Genomic DNA, 17,461 nt, shown 5'->3' with positions numbered 1-17,461 from the left:
AATTATAACAGCACGGCACTGACTGATACAAGTATCATATATTTACACAGACTGTTACTGACTCGGATCAAAAGTATGCTTTAATTTTATCAAATGTAAAAAAATGAAACAAACTGAAACAGCCAAACTGCTGACCAAAACTCCAAGACTGAAATACTTAAATAAAATTCATTTCACACAAACGCTTTTAATTTAACAATCAAACAGGAACACCTTTTGTCCAGTCTTGGCGGTGACCCTCAAACCATTGACCCCTAATGACACGTGCAGTGTGACCCTAAATGTCATCCATAGCAACAGCATAGCAACTGTGACAACAAAAGTACACAAACTGGTGGAATCTGAGGTCAAATAAAAAAGGCTTTGAAGGTAAATATGGTCAAGCTTTATAACACACTGGTGAGGCCTCATCTGGAGTCCTGTGTGCAGTTTTAGTGTCCAGGCCACAAAAAGGACATCGCAGCACAAGAAAAGGTCCAGAGAAGAGCGACTAGGCTGATTCAGGGCTACAGGGGATGAGTGATGAGGAAAGATTAAAAGAGCTGAGCCTTTACAGTTTAAGCAAAGAAGATTAAGAGGTGACATGATTGAAGGGTTTAAAATTATGAAGGGAATTAGTCCAGTGGATCGAGACTTGTATTTTAAAATGAGTTCATCAAGAACACGGGGACACAGTTGGAAACTTGTTAAGGGTAAATTTCACACAAACATTTTTCTTTGCACATAGAACCATAGACACTTGGAATAAGAGACCGAGTAGTGTGGTAGACAGTAAGACTTTAGGGACTTTCAAAACTCGACTTGATGTTTTTAGAAGAATTAAGTGCAGAGGACTAGTGAGCTTTGTTGGGCTGAATGGCCTGTTCTTATCGAGAGTGTTCTACTGTAATGTTCTAACTGCAGTGTCTAGGACTGTAAGGCCCTACAATGGTTAGTACACACAGCAGAAAAGATTATTGGCAACTCTCTGCCCTCCATTACAGTCATCTTCGTAAAGCATTGCATCTGCAAAGCCTTCAGCATTGTTAAGGCCCCTGATGGTCTTGTTGTCCCACTTCCATCTGGTAGAAGGTGCCATAGCATCCAAAGCAGTCCTACCAGGTTCTGCAGCAGCTTGGCTGTCCACACTCTGAAGTCTCTGCCACCATCAGATCTGCTCCTGCAAGTCTCTTCTGTTCTCTGTGATCCCACATGACAAGACAGAGCAAATGCTGACGACACAAGGGGAGTAGGCAAGTAAATTTAATTCAGTCATCACAGATTTTAACATTATTAAAAATTCTTAGTGTGCCAAAAAAAGCAAAAGCAAATAAAAAGGTAAATGAGTGTTTAAATCAAAGATACAAGCTGGCTATTTGAGGAGCTGTCACAGATGACGCAGATAGTCATGGTGGCTTTTCAGTCTCCTAATGGCTGTGTGGCTGTTTATTCTGCTCCTCGTCCTTCCTGGTTCTTCTCTTCAGTTCAGCAGGTGACAGAATAAATGTTTGTCAAGGCCACAGTGAGCACCCATAGCCCCTCTCTGCCTAACAACCCATCTCTAACCTGCCTTTCTTAAGTAAAATTCTAGAGAAGGCAGTCATTATGCAGTTAAATGACCACCTCAATAAACCTGCTATTCTTGATAAATTTCAGTCGGGTTTTAGAACAAATCACAGCACAGAAACTGCACTCGTTAAAGTAGTAAATGACTTGCGAGTAAATGCAGACAGAGGCCATTTATCTGTTCTCATCCTCTTAGATCTGAGTGCTGCATTTGACACCATTGATCACAACATTCTTAGAAATCGCCTTAGTCAATGGGTGGACCTCTCTGGCAGTGTCTTAAATTAGTTTGAATCCTACCTGACAGGGAGAAAATTCTTTGTTAGTTGTGGTGATTACAACTCAAAGACACATGATATCCAATATGGAGTTCCACAAGGCTCTATCCTGGGTCCGCTGCTCTTCTCAATCTACATGCTTCCGTTAGGTCAGATTATCTTGGGGCACAACGTGAGCTACCACAGCTATGCTGATGACACACAGCTGTACTTATCAATAGCACCTGATGACCCCAACTCTCTCAATTCACTAACACAATGTCTGACTTGTATCTCAGAATGGATGAATAGTAACTTTCTCAAGTTAAATAAAGAGAAAACTGAAATCTGAGTGATTGGCAATAATGGATACAATGAGGCTATTAGAAATAAACTGGATACATTAGGATTAAAAGTCAAGACGGAAGTAAAAAACTTAGGGGTAACTGTTGACTGTAATCTGAATTTTAAAACGCATATTCATCAGACCACTAGGACAGCATTTTTCACTTAAGAAACATAGCAAAAGTTAGACCTCTTATATCACTGAAAGATGCTGAGAAATTAATTCACACGTTTGTTTTCAGTAGACTAGATTACTGTAACGCACTCCTCTCAGGACTACCCAAAAAAGACATAAAACACTTGCAACGAGTGCAGAATGCAGCTGCTAGAATTCTAACTAGGAAAAGAAAATCCGGGCACATTTCTCCAGTTTTGATGTCACTACACTGGTTACCTGTGTCTTTCAGGATTGACTTTAAAATTATGCTTATGGTTTATAAAACCTTAAATAATCTCGCTCCATCTTATATATCAGAATGTCTGACACCTTATATTCCAAATCGTAACCTCAGATCTTCAAATGAGTGTCTCCTTAGAATTCCAAAAGCTAAACTTAAAAGAAGTGGTGAGGCGGGTGACCCTCTGCTGTTATGCACCTAAAATCTGGAATAGCCTGCCAGTAGGAATTCGCCAGGCTGATACAGTAGAGCACTTTAAAACACTGCTGAGAACACATTACTGTAACATGGCCTTTCTATAACTTCACTGTCATTAAAATCCCGATACTCTGTATATCCAACTCATTATAATAACTATTCATGGTGGCTCTAAAATCTGTACTGACCCCTACTGTCTCTTCTGTTTCTTTTTCCGGTATCCTTTGCTCCACCACCATCTACTCAAAGCACCGTGATGTTCCAACAATGATGGATGGATTAAAAGCCAGAAGTCTGTATGACCATCAACATCAAGTGACTCCGTGAGAACCCTAACTACAAAGAGGACTGTTTCATTTATGAATGCCCAGAGGGGACTGGGTGGTCTCGTGGCCTGGACCCCCTGCAGATTTTTTTCTCCAGCCATCTGGAGTTTTTTTTTCTGTTTTTTCTGTCCACCCTGGCCATCGGACCTTACTCCTTTACTATGTTAACTAATGTTGTTTTATTTTAATTTATTATTTTGTCTTTTATTTTTCTTTTCTTCATTATGTAAAGCACTTTGAGGTACTTTTTGTATGAAAATGTGCTATAGAAATAAATGTTGTTGTTGTTGTTGTTGTAATGTCATTTGGATCAGCAGGCGTCCATGAGGTGAGCATTCACAAAGATAACCAACGGTTCAAGAGCGTCGCTTTAGTGCATGTGGAATGTGCAGTAAGTAACAAGTCGAACTTGACCGTTATTAAAAATCTAACTGTGCTGTTTAAAATTTGACTTTCTAAATCCAACTTGTCTGCTAAAAGGTGTCTGTCTGCTCTTCTGACGGTAGAAAAGTCCCCTCTGTGTGAATCGGCCCTCCGTCTGAAGAAGCACATCCTCCTTCTATGTGTAGACGAGCTGCTGCATGGAAAGAGCACTTCCAGTGACATAAACCATAATGTCATGTTTGAACTTTTAGATTTTGTGCTCTCCTTGTATGTTGCATTGATCCTACAATGACAAAGTCCTTGTCCACAGTAGTGCACTCGGACAGCAAAGTGAATTCTGGGAAGGGAGACACTTCAACAACTTCATCAGTAGAGCAGATCGTGTAACCTGCAACTCGTCAGCCTGTGGTTAGGGAAAAGGAAAAGACGTCAGAGGATTAAATAAAATAAAACTCAATGCAAACTGGAGAAACCTGAGATGAGAACTGACACCAGAGAGCAAAGTCAAGGAATTTAACACAAAATGACTTCAGCTGTGTGTATTTCTATAATGGCATTTCATCTGAACAGACATCACAATCAGGAAATACGATGAACTGAATCAAATTTAGGATCTGAGTGGACAGTCACAGCATTGTCTGGATTAGTGACACGACTTGACACAAAGAACTTTCACGTGTTTGAAATCAACATGCTGAGGTTTATCTAAACACACGGATATCAAGTGTCAGGTCTTTGTTAATAATCACTTAAAGACACTTGTGTTCAAATCCTCACTAAAACATTCATTACAAAGATATAAAATATCAAAACACATGAATGAGTGCACACCTCTGTATCGTGTTGTTAGATTTTTAAATGTCTTACAAGATAACTGAACACTTTCTGTGTATGAAGTAGCAGGAGCCATTGAGCTCTACAACAACCAGCAGCCATTTGACAAATGAAAGACAAAGAAAGCCTGAACAATTTGTGCTGTGACTATCAAAAGGAATAAATGTGTACTTATGGAGTATTTATCAGAGCATAAATAACAAGAATAAAAGGCTGAAAGAAACGGCAGGGCTGAAAACTGAAGAAGTTCAGCACAAGTGGAGAAATCCAAGAGCAGAACTTGACATCAGAGAGGAAAGGAAAGGTGATGTGCATCCCACTGAAGAATATTCTAGATAGATAGATAGATAGATAGATAGATAGATAGATACTTTATTAATCCCAAGGGGAAATTCACATTCATAGTCATAACCAATACCATCACTCAGTCGAGTTCATGAACTTCATCATAATAGTCCTCAGGATTTCTATATCCCATGACAGCTTGTGTTACATGGAGGTTGCAATCCCTGCATTGCTTTCCATGGTGCATTAGAGTTCTCTTTGTGTCAAGCAACACTCAGTTTACACACAAAGCACAGCCATCTGCATGTCCTTGGTAGTGCCGAGCCGTGCAGTCATCTCACACAACCTTCTCCTGTATTTTAAAAACAATTCCTCTGAGTTAATTGGAGTAGCAAAGACACAAATGAAGGTAAGCAGTTGAAGCAACATCCCAAAGAGTGCAGACTCTTCCAAGGACCTGCTCCATACCTGATCATCATTGACACGGCCCCTCGCTCTTGCAGCCTCCATAAATGATCCGTAGAAACCCCTTTAGTTTGTAGTAAAAGCAGTTTTACACAATGTCGCTATCTTTATGATCTGTTATCTCACTGTCCACCTTTCAGAGCAGTAATACTCAGGCATTCCCTGCCTCTGCTCTACAACAGATCAGGACGTCCCGCTCCAGAGGGGGAGCTCAAACACAATGGCTACCTCATTTGTCCTTGGAGCATTATTTGGTTTCTACCAGGAGGAGGGATAATATTCACAGAAAGAACAATTAGGACACCTGATGTCTTTATATGAAATTCACAGAATGTGCACCTTGACCTGTCTGTTACCAGAAGTGGAGGTAAGACCTCCATATATCTCTTTTGTAATCTGCTCCCCCTCAATAAATCGTTATCTGTAACATTTGCACTGACTGCCCAGACTACCACTGTAATTGTCCCCTACAATCCCTACTTCATAATTTATAATGTTGTGGTGGATAGGGGGCGCTATCGCTCCCTTGAACCCTTGTCCACGACTCCAAACACCAGGTAAAAGTCCACTACTTGACTTTATTAATCTTCCACAGTGCACAAAGCACCCTCTTCTCCACTATACTCATACAATCCACAATAAATAATACAAACAATCCTCCACCCCGCTCAGCTCGCTGTCTGGGAGCTCCCATAGTCCTTTTATATCCCCTGACCCGGAGGTGTTCCTGCCCAATCAGTCCACAGTTCCTTATTCCTTCCGGGTCAGGGTAAACAGTCCTTTACTTCAACCCGGGAGCACATCGTTTCTTCCTGTCACGTGACTGTGACGCACTCCCGGGTCATAGGGCACATAAGAGCCCACAAGCCCCCCTACAGCGACTCCCTGTGGCCCCCAAGGTATCCAGCAGGGCTGTGTATAAACACTACATAGTCCATGAGGCCTTGCTGGACCTCGGGGCACGATCATGCTGTCGGGAGAGCTATTCCTGGCGGCCTTTGGGTGAGGACCGGAACACTAAGCCGGCAGTCCTCCACAATATATATAATTTATATCATTTCCCTCATGGAAGTTTATTCCTCTTCAGATTCAGCTGCCTGTTTTTGTCCATCTAGCAGTTACTTTCTGTTTGACATAATCAGTGTTAACATTGGTGGGGCACCATCTTTTGGAATGTGTCTTTGTAATTCAAGAAGCAAGAAAGTGCACTGTATTTGTCATTTCAACAGATGGCGCATCACCAACATTAGCACTACTTTAATGAATCCCACACCAAAGTCTCATAACAGAGAGAGCAACCTGACAGACATAGAGATACACAGAAACACAGACAGACACTTCATATGTCTCTGCTATAAGCCATTTGGTACAACCATCTGTTGGAATGACAAATGTGATGAATTGAATTACTGCAAGTGCTTGTGAAGCACCATATGTTGGAATGACAGAGACATGACAACCAGACAGAGACACAGACACACAGACTCTTGTCCTTTTATTAAGGTGGATACGCTGATTTCTGTCCATCTGTCAGTTACTCTCTGTTGGATGTGCTCAGTGTTAACGTTTGCAGTGCTGTGTGTCTGCCCCATTGCTGTGTCTCTGTGATACGCCATTTAGTACAGGATTTGCACAAGCAGTGTTAATGTTTGTTATACGCCACCTGTTGGAATGACAAATACAATGCATTTTAACACTAAAAATGTTTATGAAGTGCCGTCTGTTGGGAAGGCAGAGAAAAAGCAACTGGATGAACAGAACACTGAAACTTTTATTAAGGTGGATAAAATGGGCTGACCTGCTGTTTTCTGGGCAGCAATATTTTTGTATGGACTGATGCTGATCTGTGGACTGACAGTTGGGAAATCTGCTGTGCACGTCAGGGCGCTATATGACCTGACATTCTCTTAACCGTCTTGATGCCTTCTGAATGAGTCCATTATAACACTTAAGTCTTTCTCCTAATCAGTACTGATGCGGATCAGCGAGCGGAAGCAGAGAGCGGATCAGCGAGCGGAAGCAGAGAGCGGATCAGCGAGCGGAAGCAGAGAGCGGATCAGCGAAGGAAGCAGAGAGCGGCGGCTCTCCCACAGGCACGTAGCCTTGAAAGCACCGAGCAAGTTCACCTGAGGTAAAGCCGGCAGCTGACCAGTAGAAATAACCGGCAGTGAGAAATTAAAGTCGATCGCTCAGCGGGTGGTGGAAACTTAAAGCGACGGTGATTCAGCTGAACACGGAAAGCGCCGAAGCACCTATAAAGACGGCAAAGATGACTTCAACATTTAATGTAAGTTCTATCTGCTCTCTGCCCATCGAGGGCACGTTTATATGTTGTGTGTCCTGCAGTATGTACAGCTCAGGTTTTCCGGCCGACAGTGCAGATAGCTTCACCTGCCAAAAATGTTTAGTTAATTTAGAGTTGGTCGGGAAAATACGCGAATTGGAGGACCGCGTTAGGAATCTGATAGCGATTAGGCAAACCGAAAATTGGATCGACTCGGTTTGTTTAGACAATTCGGCTATCATCTGATTCGGCTTCAGTCTCTCCAGGTCCCACTGTAGTCAGTGCGGGCCGAAATCAGCAGCACCAATTCAGCCACAGGGCGAGTGGGTAACAGTAAGACGGGGGTCTAAGAATCCAAAATTTAGTCCCCCAGCACCCAGGTCACCAATTCGGACCCAGAACAGGTTCTCAGCTCTCCGCCCTGTGGAAACTGAGAATAATAAAGTGCTCATAATTGGCGATTCCATAGTGCGGAATGTTAGAATTCCAAACTATGTTAAACCAGCAGTTAATGTTAAGTGCCTTGCAGGGGCCAAGATTTCTGGCATAAAGGCCGCATTGGACCGTGTTGCCGACGATGAAGTATCTACCTTATTGCTGCATGTCGGCACTAATGATATTTATTTACAGCAATCTGAGGTATTAAAGCGGAACTTCATCTCTATGCACCAAAGCTAAAACAAAATGTCGGAATTTAATTGTATCTGGTCCCTTACCAAGATTATATAGAGGGATGTGATTTATAGCAGATTGCATTCCTTTCACTGCTGGCTAGAAACCTGGTGTGCAAATAAAAGCATAGCATTTGTGAACAATTGGGATGATTTTTGGGAAAGGCCTGGATTTTTCAGAAGAGATGGTCTTCATCCTAACTGGAGGGATCTTATGTATTATCCCAAAATATGGCAGCAAAACTGCCTGGTTGACTGATTAGAGCACCATCCAGGCCGCAGTCATGTGATCTTAAATCACAGGCTGTTCTTTATCCCACCTGTTATTTTCCTGAAGCTGTTACCCATAATCCCTGTTGTGGGGCATCCAGTAAATTTAGTCTTGATACAAACCATAAATTAATTGATAACCAAAAATAAGGTGTATAATTAGACCAAGGGATAAAACCAGACACTCCACCAGGGGCATCTGTAATAGAAATTTAATTCAAATTAAAACAAAAATATATCAGCAGTTCAGAAAGAACCATGCAGTTTTAAATGCTGTTTATTGAACATTCGCTCTCTTGGCACTAAAGCTGTTTTGGTAAATGATATATATTAAGTACAAAATCTGATCTGTGTCTTCTTACTGAAACCTGGCTTAGTAAATGTGACACTGTTCCCTAGCTGAGGCGTCACCAGATGGATACTCGTTCCTTCATAAGTCTAGAGATTCTGGTCGAGGAGGAGGCCTTGGAATAATTCATTGTAACAAAATGCAAATCACTCCTAAAAATTTAGGCAACTTTACATCCTTTGAGGCATTCATTTTAAATATTAAAACAGATTCCAACACAATTATAGTGCTAGTCTACAGACCACCAGGGCCATATTCATTGTTCATGACTGAATTTAGCAACCTTCTGTCTGATTTGGCTATAAATTATGATCACGTAGTTCTGATGGGGATTTTAATGTACACATTGATGTGGAAACTGACACTTTTAGCAAATGTTTTACTTATTTGTTAAATTCAGTAGGATTTTGTCAGATTGTCAAAGGTCCAACTCATAATCATAACCATACATTAGATTTAATTATAACTTACAAAGTTGAAATTCAAAATTTAAATATTACTCCATTAAATGTAGTTATTTCCGATCACTTCTTAATTACATTTGATTTAGTTCTGCCCATGCCAAGCACTCACAGATTAAAACAAAGACAGTGCGACATCTAGATTGTAATTCTGCTTCAAAATTTATAGATACCTTGAGTAAGTCGAGTGTAATTGTGGAAAACCATTTAGATCAGTTAACATCAAATGTAAACGTGGAAAACAATTTAGATCAGCTAATATCACATTATAATGTGACCTTGAGAGATGCTCTGGACACAGTGGCTCCCTAAAACAAAAGTGATCAAAGCACATAGAAACTCTCCCTGGTTTAATGAAAATACTCGAGCTCTTAAATTAGAGTGTCGAAAACTGGAGCGCAGATGGAGAACAACAAAGCTACATGTCTTTCAAATTGCATGGACAGAGAGTGTTAATAAATATAAAAAAGCCCTCTTTAAAGCTCGCTCAGAATACTATTCTACATTAATAGATAGCAATAATAAAAATCCTCGGGTACTTTTAGAGCAGTGGCTGAATTAACAAATGGGAATTCAGATCAACAGTGCAAAATACCAACAGATATTAGCAGTACAGACTTTATGAACTTCTTCAATGAGAAAATTAAAAATATAAGATCCCAGATCTCAGCATCACAGTACAAACCAAATACTAGCTTAGCAGACCCTGCACATTGCATTCAGCACTTTAATAATTTTAATCCTGTAACTGAGCAGGAAGTCTTAACTTTAATTACTAAAATGAAGCCCACTACTTGTTCCCTAGATCCAGTGCCAACAAAACTAGTAAAAAGTGCAATGGATGTTCTTGCAGCACCTATTCTAACCGTTATCAATAGTTCATTACTGCATGGCACAGTACCTGATGCACTAAAAGTGTCAGTCATTAAACCTTTACTTAAAAAGTCAGACCTAGACCCACACATACTAAATAACTATAGGCCTATTTCAAATTTACCATTTCTCTCTAAAATACTAGAAAAGTAGTCGCCAGTCAGCTTCAGTCACACCTTACGCATTACAATTTATTTGAGAAATTCCAGTCTGGCTTTCGCACTGGTCATAGTACAGAAACGGCACTAACACGGGTTGTAAATGACATTCTGATATCCTCTGATGAAGGAAATTCCACTGTAATTATGTTGTTGGACTTAAGTGCAGCATTTGACACCATTGACCATTCTATTTTACTGCACAGGCTAGAAAACGATGTTGGGCTTACAGGCCCTGTGCTCGCTTGGTTCAGTTCTTATTTATCAAATCGATTCCAGTATGTACAGAAATGTGCAGACAGTACTCCATCATTATACACAGAAGTTCAATATGGTGTCCGCAGGGCTCAGTACTGGGACCTTTACTGTTTTCACTTTACATGCTTCCACTGGGATCTCTCATTAGGAAACATAATGTTAATTTTCACTGTATGCAGATGACACCCAGTTATACCTTTCATTTAAATCAAATGAAGTTTCTCCGATGTTGTCTTTAATTAGTTGTGTTAGTGAATTAAAGGAATGGATGAATGAGAACTACTTGTCTTTAAATACAGATAAAACAGAGATGTTAATTGTTGGAGGGAATGACGCTGATCACAGCAATATTTTGTCGTCATTTAACTCAGTTGGAATCCCAATTAATTTTACTGAATCAGCCCGCAATCTAGGAGTTATCTTTGACTCTAGCATGTCATTTAAAGCACATATTACAAAGTCGTCCAAAACATGTTTTTCCATCTTAAAAATGTTAGGAAATTAAGGCTTTCTAAATAAACAGGATTGTGAGAAATTAATTCATGCATTTATCTCTAGTAGGATTGACTACTGCAATGCGGTGTTCACTGGCTGTTCAAACTGTTCTCTATACAGCCTCCAGTTAATCCAAAATGCGGCTGCAAGAATTATTACAAGAACAAGAAAATATGAACACATAACCCCAGTTCTTAAATCTTTACACTGGCTCCCAGTTAAGTTTAGGGCAGATTTCAAAATCCTCCTTTTAACATATAAAGCATTAAATGGCCAAGGTCCGCTTACTTGTCTGAACTTATCATGACTTACAAACCTGAGCACATTAAGATCTCAAGATGCCGGTCTGCTTAGGATTCCAAGGATTAATAAAATAACAGTGGGAGGTCGAGCTTTTAGTTACAGGGCCCCTAAACTGTGGAATGGTCTTCCTGCTTCCATAAGAGATGCCCCTTCAGTCTCAGCCTTTAAATCCCGGCTGAAGACTCACTACTTCAGTTTAGCATATCCTGACTAGAGCTGCTGATTAACTGTACATACTGCATCTCTGTTGTTAGTCATTAGCACTAAAACATAAGTAACATGATAATTATATTTGAATACTAACCCTCACCTATTCTGTTTCTTTTCGGTACCCAAATGTGGCCATTGGTGCCACGCCCACCTGCCAAGTTGTTTGCCTGCCTATGGTAAAGTCATCCCTGATGGAGGATCACAGGAATCATGGGAAAGAGGGGTCCTTTCATCGGAGCAACGTTTCAGCCGTGGCATGGCCAAATGGAGAGGCAGCTAGATGGATGAGGTCTCCAGGACTCTAAAAATATCCAAACCTAATTATGTCATATCATCTACTGTTAAACCGTACTTCTAAAATTTTTATTATTATGCTGTCTTAAGGAATTGTTCTGTTCTGTGTATTGTATTGTATTGACCCCCTACTTTTGACACCCACTGCACGCCCAACCTACCTGGAAAGGGGTCTCTCTTTGAACTGCCTTTCCCGAGGTTTCTTCCATTTTTCCCTACAAGGTTTTATTGGGAGTTTTTCCTTGTCTTCTTAGAGAGTCAAGGCTGGGGGGCTGTTAAAAGGCAGGGCCTGTTAAAGCCCATTGCGGCACTTCCTGTGTGATTTTGGGCTATACAAAAATAAACTGTATTGTATTATTGTACTTTCAGGTTTCAGACCTGCCATTGTGTATTACCAAAAACGTGCGAGTGTCTGATGATGGGTGGGCTCCCTGTGCAGAGCTGCTTTATAACCTAAAACCTGCTGACCTGCTGTCACCCAAAATGCATTGCACTATGCAGGCTAATGACAAAAATATGTGACAAGTGACACTACAAGGTGCTTCAGTGACACAAGGAGAGACGAGGGGGACTCACATGAAGTTTGTATTAGCAGACCACCAGTGTGTCATGTATGAACTATTTTGTGGTGAGGACCACTTCACTGTCTGTGTCGATGAGGAGGGGATGACAACAACATGACACAACTCAGTGACACAGCAAATGTCTTCAAAATAAAAAGCACATCAGTGAGCGCTGCTGCATTGGAAATCTGAGAGTTTAGCTGCCACTGCCACAGAGAAATGCATGTTGGGTGTTTGATGATTTAAGAAAAGAAAGACGTTCAGAAAATCAGCACAACGTCAGACTGACAGAGAGCAACGGGGGGAATACTGTCTGGAATTTAATGTGAGGGTCCGGAAAAGAGAAAAACACACAGCTGTTACTGTACACTGTGTGTGTGTGTGTGTGTGTGTGTGTGTGAGGGCCTCTCGTGAGCACAGGGTGGTCCAGCACACTCCATGCAGGAGTCAGAGGGGCTCTGAGCAGCACAGCACAGGATGGAGTGTCAGACCACCACTGGGCACAACCTCAGCTCATCTGAACCTGCTGATTTAATGTGCTGCTCGCTGTGATGAGGAAAGAAAGTCAAAGTGACTGAGAACAAAAAAACAAAAACAGCAGACAGAGGAGAAGAAGAAAACTGCAGAGAGCCAGCAGCTGACCACTGTGGAGCTGTGAGGAGAGACCACCGCAGCCCTGAGAGGCTCCTGACAAACAAATATAATGAAGACATCTGAGATTTGATGAACTCACTAGTGAGTAAGAACTGAAATGAACAAACAAACATCCTGAGAGAATTTGTGAAGCACACACAGCAGAGAGACGCCTAATGTGAATGACGTCAGCAGAGAGAATATGGCAGTCGCAGGGCCTCAGTGTATAAACATCTCAGTGTGCAGGCAGGACGGCTCAGTCAGGGACACACATGGAGTTCAAACAACTGAGATTTGGACGTTGTTATCCTCACAGTAATACATCTTGTTATACACTGATTTTTGAAACTGCAGTTTATGGACTTTATTACACTTTCTCTTGTGTTTTATTTTTCTCGACAGTCTTTGGAAATCTTCTTGTCATCATTTCTATTTCTCATTTTGTTCAGCTGCACACGCCGACTAATCTTCTGATCCTTTTACTCGCAGCGGCCGATTTCTTATCAGGTTTCTTTGTGTTGCCCTTCTCTTTAATTGGTCTCATTGTCAATTGCTGGTACTTTACAGATCTTTATTGTTATTTGTATCAGGCACTTGCAAATATTCTTAGTATTGTAGTTGAATATAATGTGGTTTTAATATCCATTGATCGCTACATTGCTGTCTGCCATCCTTTCTTTTACAGCTCAAAAATAACTTTAACTGTTGCAAAGGTCAGCATTGCTGTGCTGTGGCTATTTGCACTTTTATACACAGTTATATTTTTATGTTTGAGTGATATTGATGTAGAGACATGTGAAGGAACTTGTGGACTATTCAGTTCTTATGAAATGATCATTTTTATTTTACTCATAACTTTTTTTATTCCTTATTCACTAATGATTGGTTTTTATATCAGAATATTTGTGGTTGCAAGAAGCCATTCAAGAGCCATCAACTGTATGATAGAAAAGAGACAAACTGAGGAGTCGAGTGACAGAAAAATATCAAAACCGTCTGAAAGAAAAGCCGCAAAAACATTAGGAGTAGTCGTGGGGGCTTTTATTATCTGCTGGCTGCCTATTTATATAAACAATTTTTTTGATGATAGTAGTAACGCAATCTCACGTATCATCAGGAATGTCTTTGTGTTACTAACTGAGGTGAGCTTTGGTGTTAATCCAATTCTTTATGCTTTTCTTTATTCCTGGTTCAGAAAAGCACTGAAAATAACCCTGACGTGTAAAATATTTAGTCCAGCTTCTTCAGTGCTCAATTTACTGTAAATGTTAAAGAAAATAAAAAAAAAATTAATAATTTTCTGTGCTTATATTTTTTAAATTATTTGCACATTATGCCTTTTTTGCGCTTTTATTTTATGCTCTTTTTTTCATATTAGCAGGCAATACTTGAACGTATTTCTCAACTGTACAATCATTTCATATTCACTGTATTGTTGTGAAGGCTGTTTTTGTTAACATTGTACTCTATTGGTGTAGAGTGTACACTGTTTATGAATATTACTTATTTCACCACAATTACTTTCATAAAACTTCTTCTTATTTGAATGTGTAATAAACAGAACTGAAAGTTTAAAAGACCCCTGGAAATTCATAAAAACACTTCAGAGTTTCTTGGTGACTTTATTTTTTTTACATTGTAAAATGGTTATTGCCAGTCAGCTATTCTCCAACCCGCTATATCCTAACTTAGAGTTATGAGGGTCTGCTGGAGCCAATCCCAACAACACAGGGCACAAGGTAGGAACCAATCCTGGGCAGGGCGCCAACCCACAACAGTTGATTATTATTGCTGTTTCCATTGTTTTGGAAAAGAATTATTTATTTCATCATAAATTGTTAAGTAATCTGCTGAATTTTACCTAATAGCTGGAAATATAAAAATCTTTTAACATCTGCAGTTACAATTTACACCAACTTTCAGATTTCACAACTAAAAACTGCACAGCTGAGCTCAGACGACGGCTGAATTTCTGTTCAGCTTTGGTCAGGCGGGTGGGGATTTGTTTGAGAGTCAAATTCTGTTAAATGTTCCTTGATTATTTTACTTTTGTATCAAACTAAACTCTTCATTTTATTGTGAACTTAATGTTTCCTATTCCTGCACTTTAATCTGCACTCCTCCTCAATAAGGCAGCAGATGACAGACGAGTGCAGACGGAGCAGTCGGCCTTCACTCCTCACACTGCTGGCTCACTAAATGACACTGAGGTGACTGTGAGGAACTGAAATGGACGACTGAGAAGGTCAAATGAGGTTTGATGTCCACAATTAAACGTAGGATTTGCTGCTTTAGACTGACATTTGTTAATATTTGTGAAGTCTCATTAGCCGCAGCTGCTCACCTCATACAGAACACAATTAATACTTCAGAGGACAGCATTGTGCTCAATTCTAGAAAAACAGAGAAACTTAAACCCTAAACCTTTAATAATTTACATTTGGATCAAAATACCTTGTTGCCTGTGCACACTGTTTAATAATATTTTTTATAATTGTTATAAAGTTCTTCCTTCTTTTTCAAACCACCTTTACATGATTTTGATTTTTTCATCTTTATAATCCTCACTGCTATCCCATCTAGTAGGTTGCTGCACTAAAGTATTTTCTATAAAATATTCATGCAGACATTTTTTTCTTCATTTCATTATCGTGATTCAAGTTGTCTCTTTATCAGTTTTTAGTGATTCTGAGACGGTGGATGTGAGATTTGCTGTTATTTCATTATCAGTAAATAATCAAAACTATTGTGATATATTGTGGTAGAAATTGACTGGCACCCCACACTGGGCAATAAAACACCAGCAGGAGAAAAGCGTCAGTCAGTCTTCTTCATCATGAAGTCTGACCAGAGGAGCACAAGCACCTTATTATAAGTGTGACCAAGGAGGGCCGCCTGTCTCTCTCTATTCACACACTTCATTCATCAGATCACAATGCCAAGGAGTTCATCACATAATCAGAAAACCTTTAAGGCTTTGGACTTCAAACCCTGAGGCTGTGGGTTCAAATGACGCTGTGTGCCCCTCAGTAAGTCACTTCACCCGCCTGAACTCCAACTGGACTAAGAAAAGAAAAGCAGCCAGTCGTATCTGAAATGTTGTAAGTCACTTTGGATAAAAGCATCAGCCACATAATTAAATGTCAATGTTAACCTGATTGATTTATCCAGTTGCTAACAGGACGTCACCAAACATTGAGACCTTAGATGGTCACGTGGCCCACTCAGCTGATTGACCGTCCTGTTAACTCAGGAGTCTGTGACTGTTTAGGTGTTTTTAAAAGTTCACTCTGCACATGACAGGCACGTCCATGTTGTTCTCAGCCCTTTGGGTGACTTTATGTTTCCTTCTGTTCAGGCGGGTCTGTCAACAGGAAACTTAGGCTGAGGAGAACAACAGAGCAAGCATCGCACTTTAAAGATGACTTTTACTTCTTCTGCCAAGGCTGGCTTTTTACTTTTTTTCCTTTAAAGTCACCTAAAATGCCTTTTCTTAATAATTCAAACCTTTATCTATAAGCTCAGCAGAATATGAGACTCAGCACAGACCCAGCAAATCATGAAGATGAGTTCCTTTAAACAATGAACCTCCATCACATGCTAGGAGCCCATCGAACCAGGGTTCAAATTCAACTGTGACAATATAACAATCCACAGCACACAATAAAACACCTCAATAATCCATGAAGACATAAAGCCAGCGCTGAGAATCAAAAGGCTGCTGAGCGACTGCCCATTCAATGTGTCCATGCAGAGCCTTCACGGCGGCCTCTCCGTTCCAAAGCAGCCTGATGAATGTCTGCAGTTCTCGTGTTCTCCCCGTGGCCTGTGATGGACGAGCACCCAGTGCTTTGGTGGAGGTTTGGACTCTGGATTGTCCACTCCATGTCTGCTTCATCCCTTTATGGTGGACATGAGGAGACAAAATGGTCCTCTGTGGTGACATGAAGAGTAAGCAGCCAAAATATTTGGTTTGAAAAATAAAAACAACTATTTTATGTAAAGATATGTTTATTGCTATTTTTTAATTTGAGGTTTTAGTACACCAGTAAACGTGACCCATAAATTGTGTTTTAAGGTATTATGGTCTGCACTGTATAAGACGATTCCTGACGGACTCTCAGCTCCTTTATTTCTGCTCTGCTCAGCTGATGCTTTACTTGTTCCACTTTAAGAGTTGCCCCCTCATTTCAGACCCCCTTGTGTGTTTATTCAGTAGGTATTATGATGTGGTGGTCCGTACTTCTGCCCTTTTGATTTAGTGTTCTTGTTCCAGTCCTTCGCCGGTCACTGCCGGTGTTGAATCTTCATGTTCTCTCTTTGCATGTGTGGCTTTTACTCTTCAGGACGGCAGAAGACTTTTATTATCGCAGAGGGAAATTTGTGAGCAGCAGGAATGTGTGACACGTAGGACATTGTTAAATAGGGAGAAGAGAATAATAAAAGAGACCACACATGACAGCCATTGTGGTAATCAGCACACACACCATAAGACTTCTACACATCAGAATAACGATTCTTGAACAATAATAACGAAGAGCACACAATAATAATTCAGAACTCCGCCGAACTCCTGCAGCTACTAGAATTCAGATGGCTCTG

Source organism: Polypterus senegalus, chromosome 3 (assembly GCF_016835505.1).
Source record: "Polypterus senegalus isolate Bchr_013 chromosome 3, ASM1683550v1, whole genome shotgun sequence".
Classification (NCBI taxonomy): domain Eukaryota; kingdom Metazoa; phylum Chordata; class Cladistia; order Polypteriformes; family Polypteridae; genus Polypterus; species Polypterus senegalus.
This window is presented reverse-complemented; position numbering follows the sequence as displayed.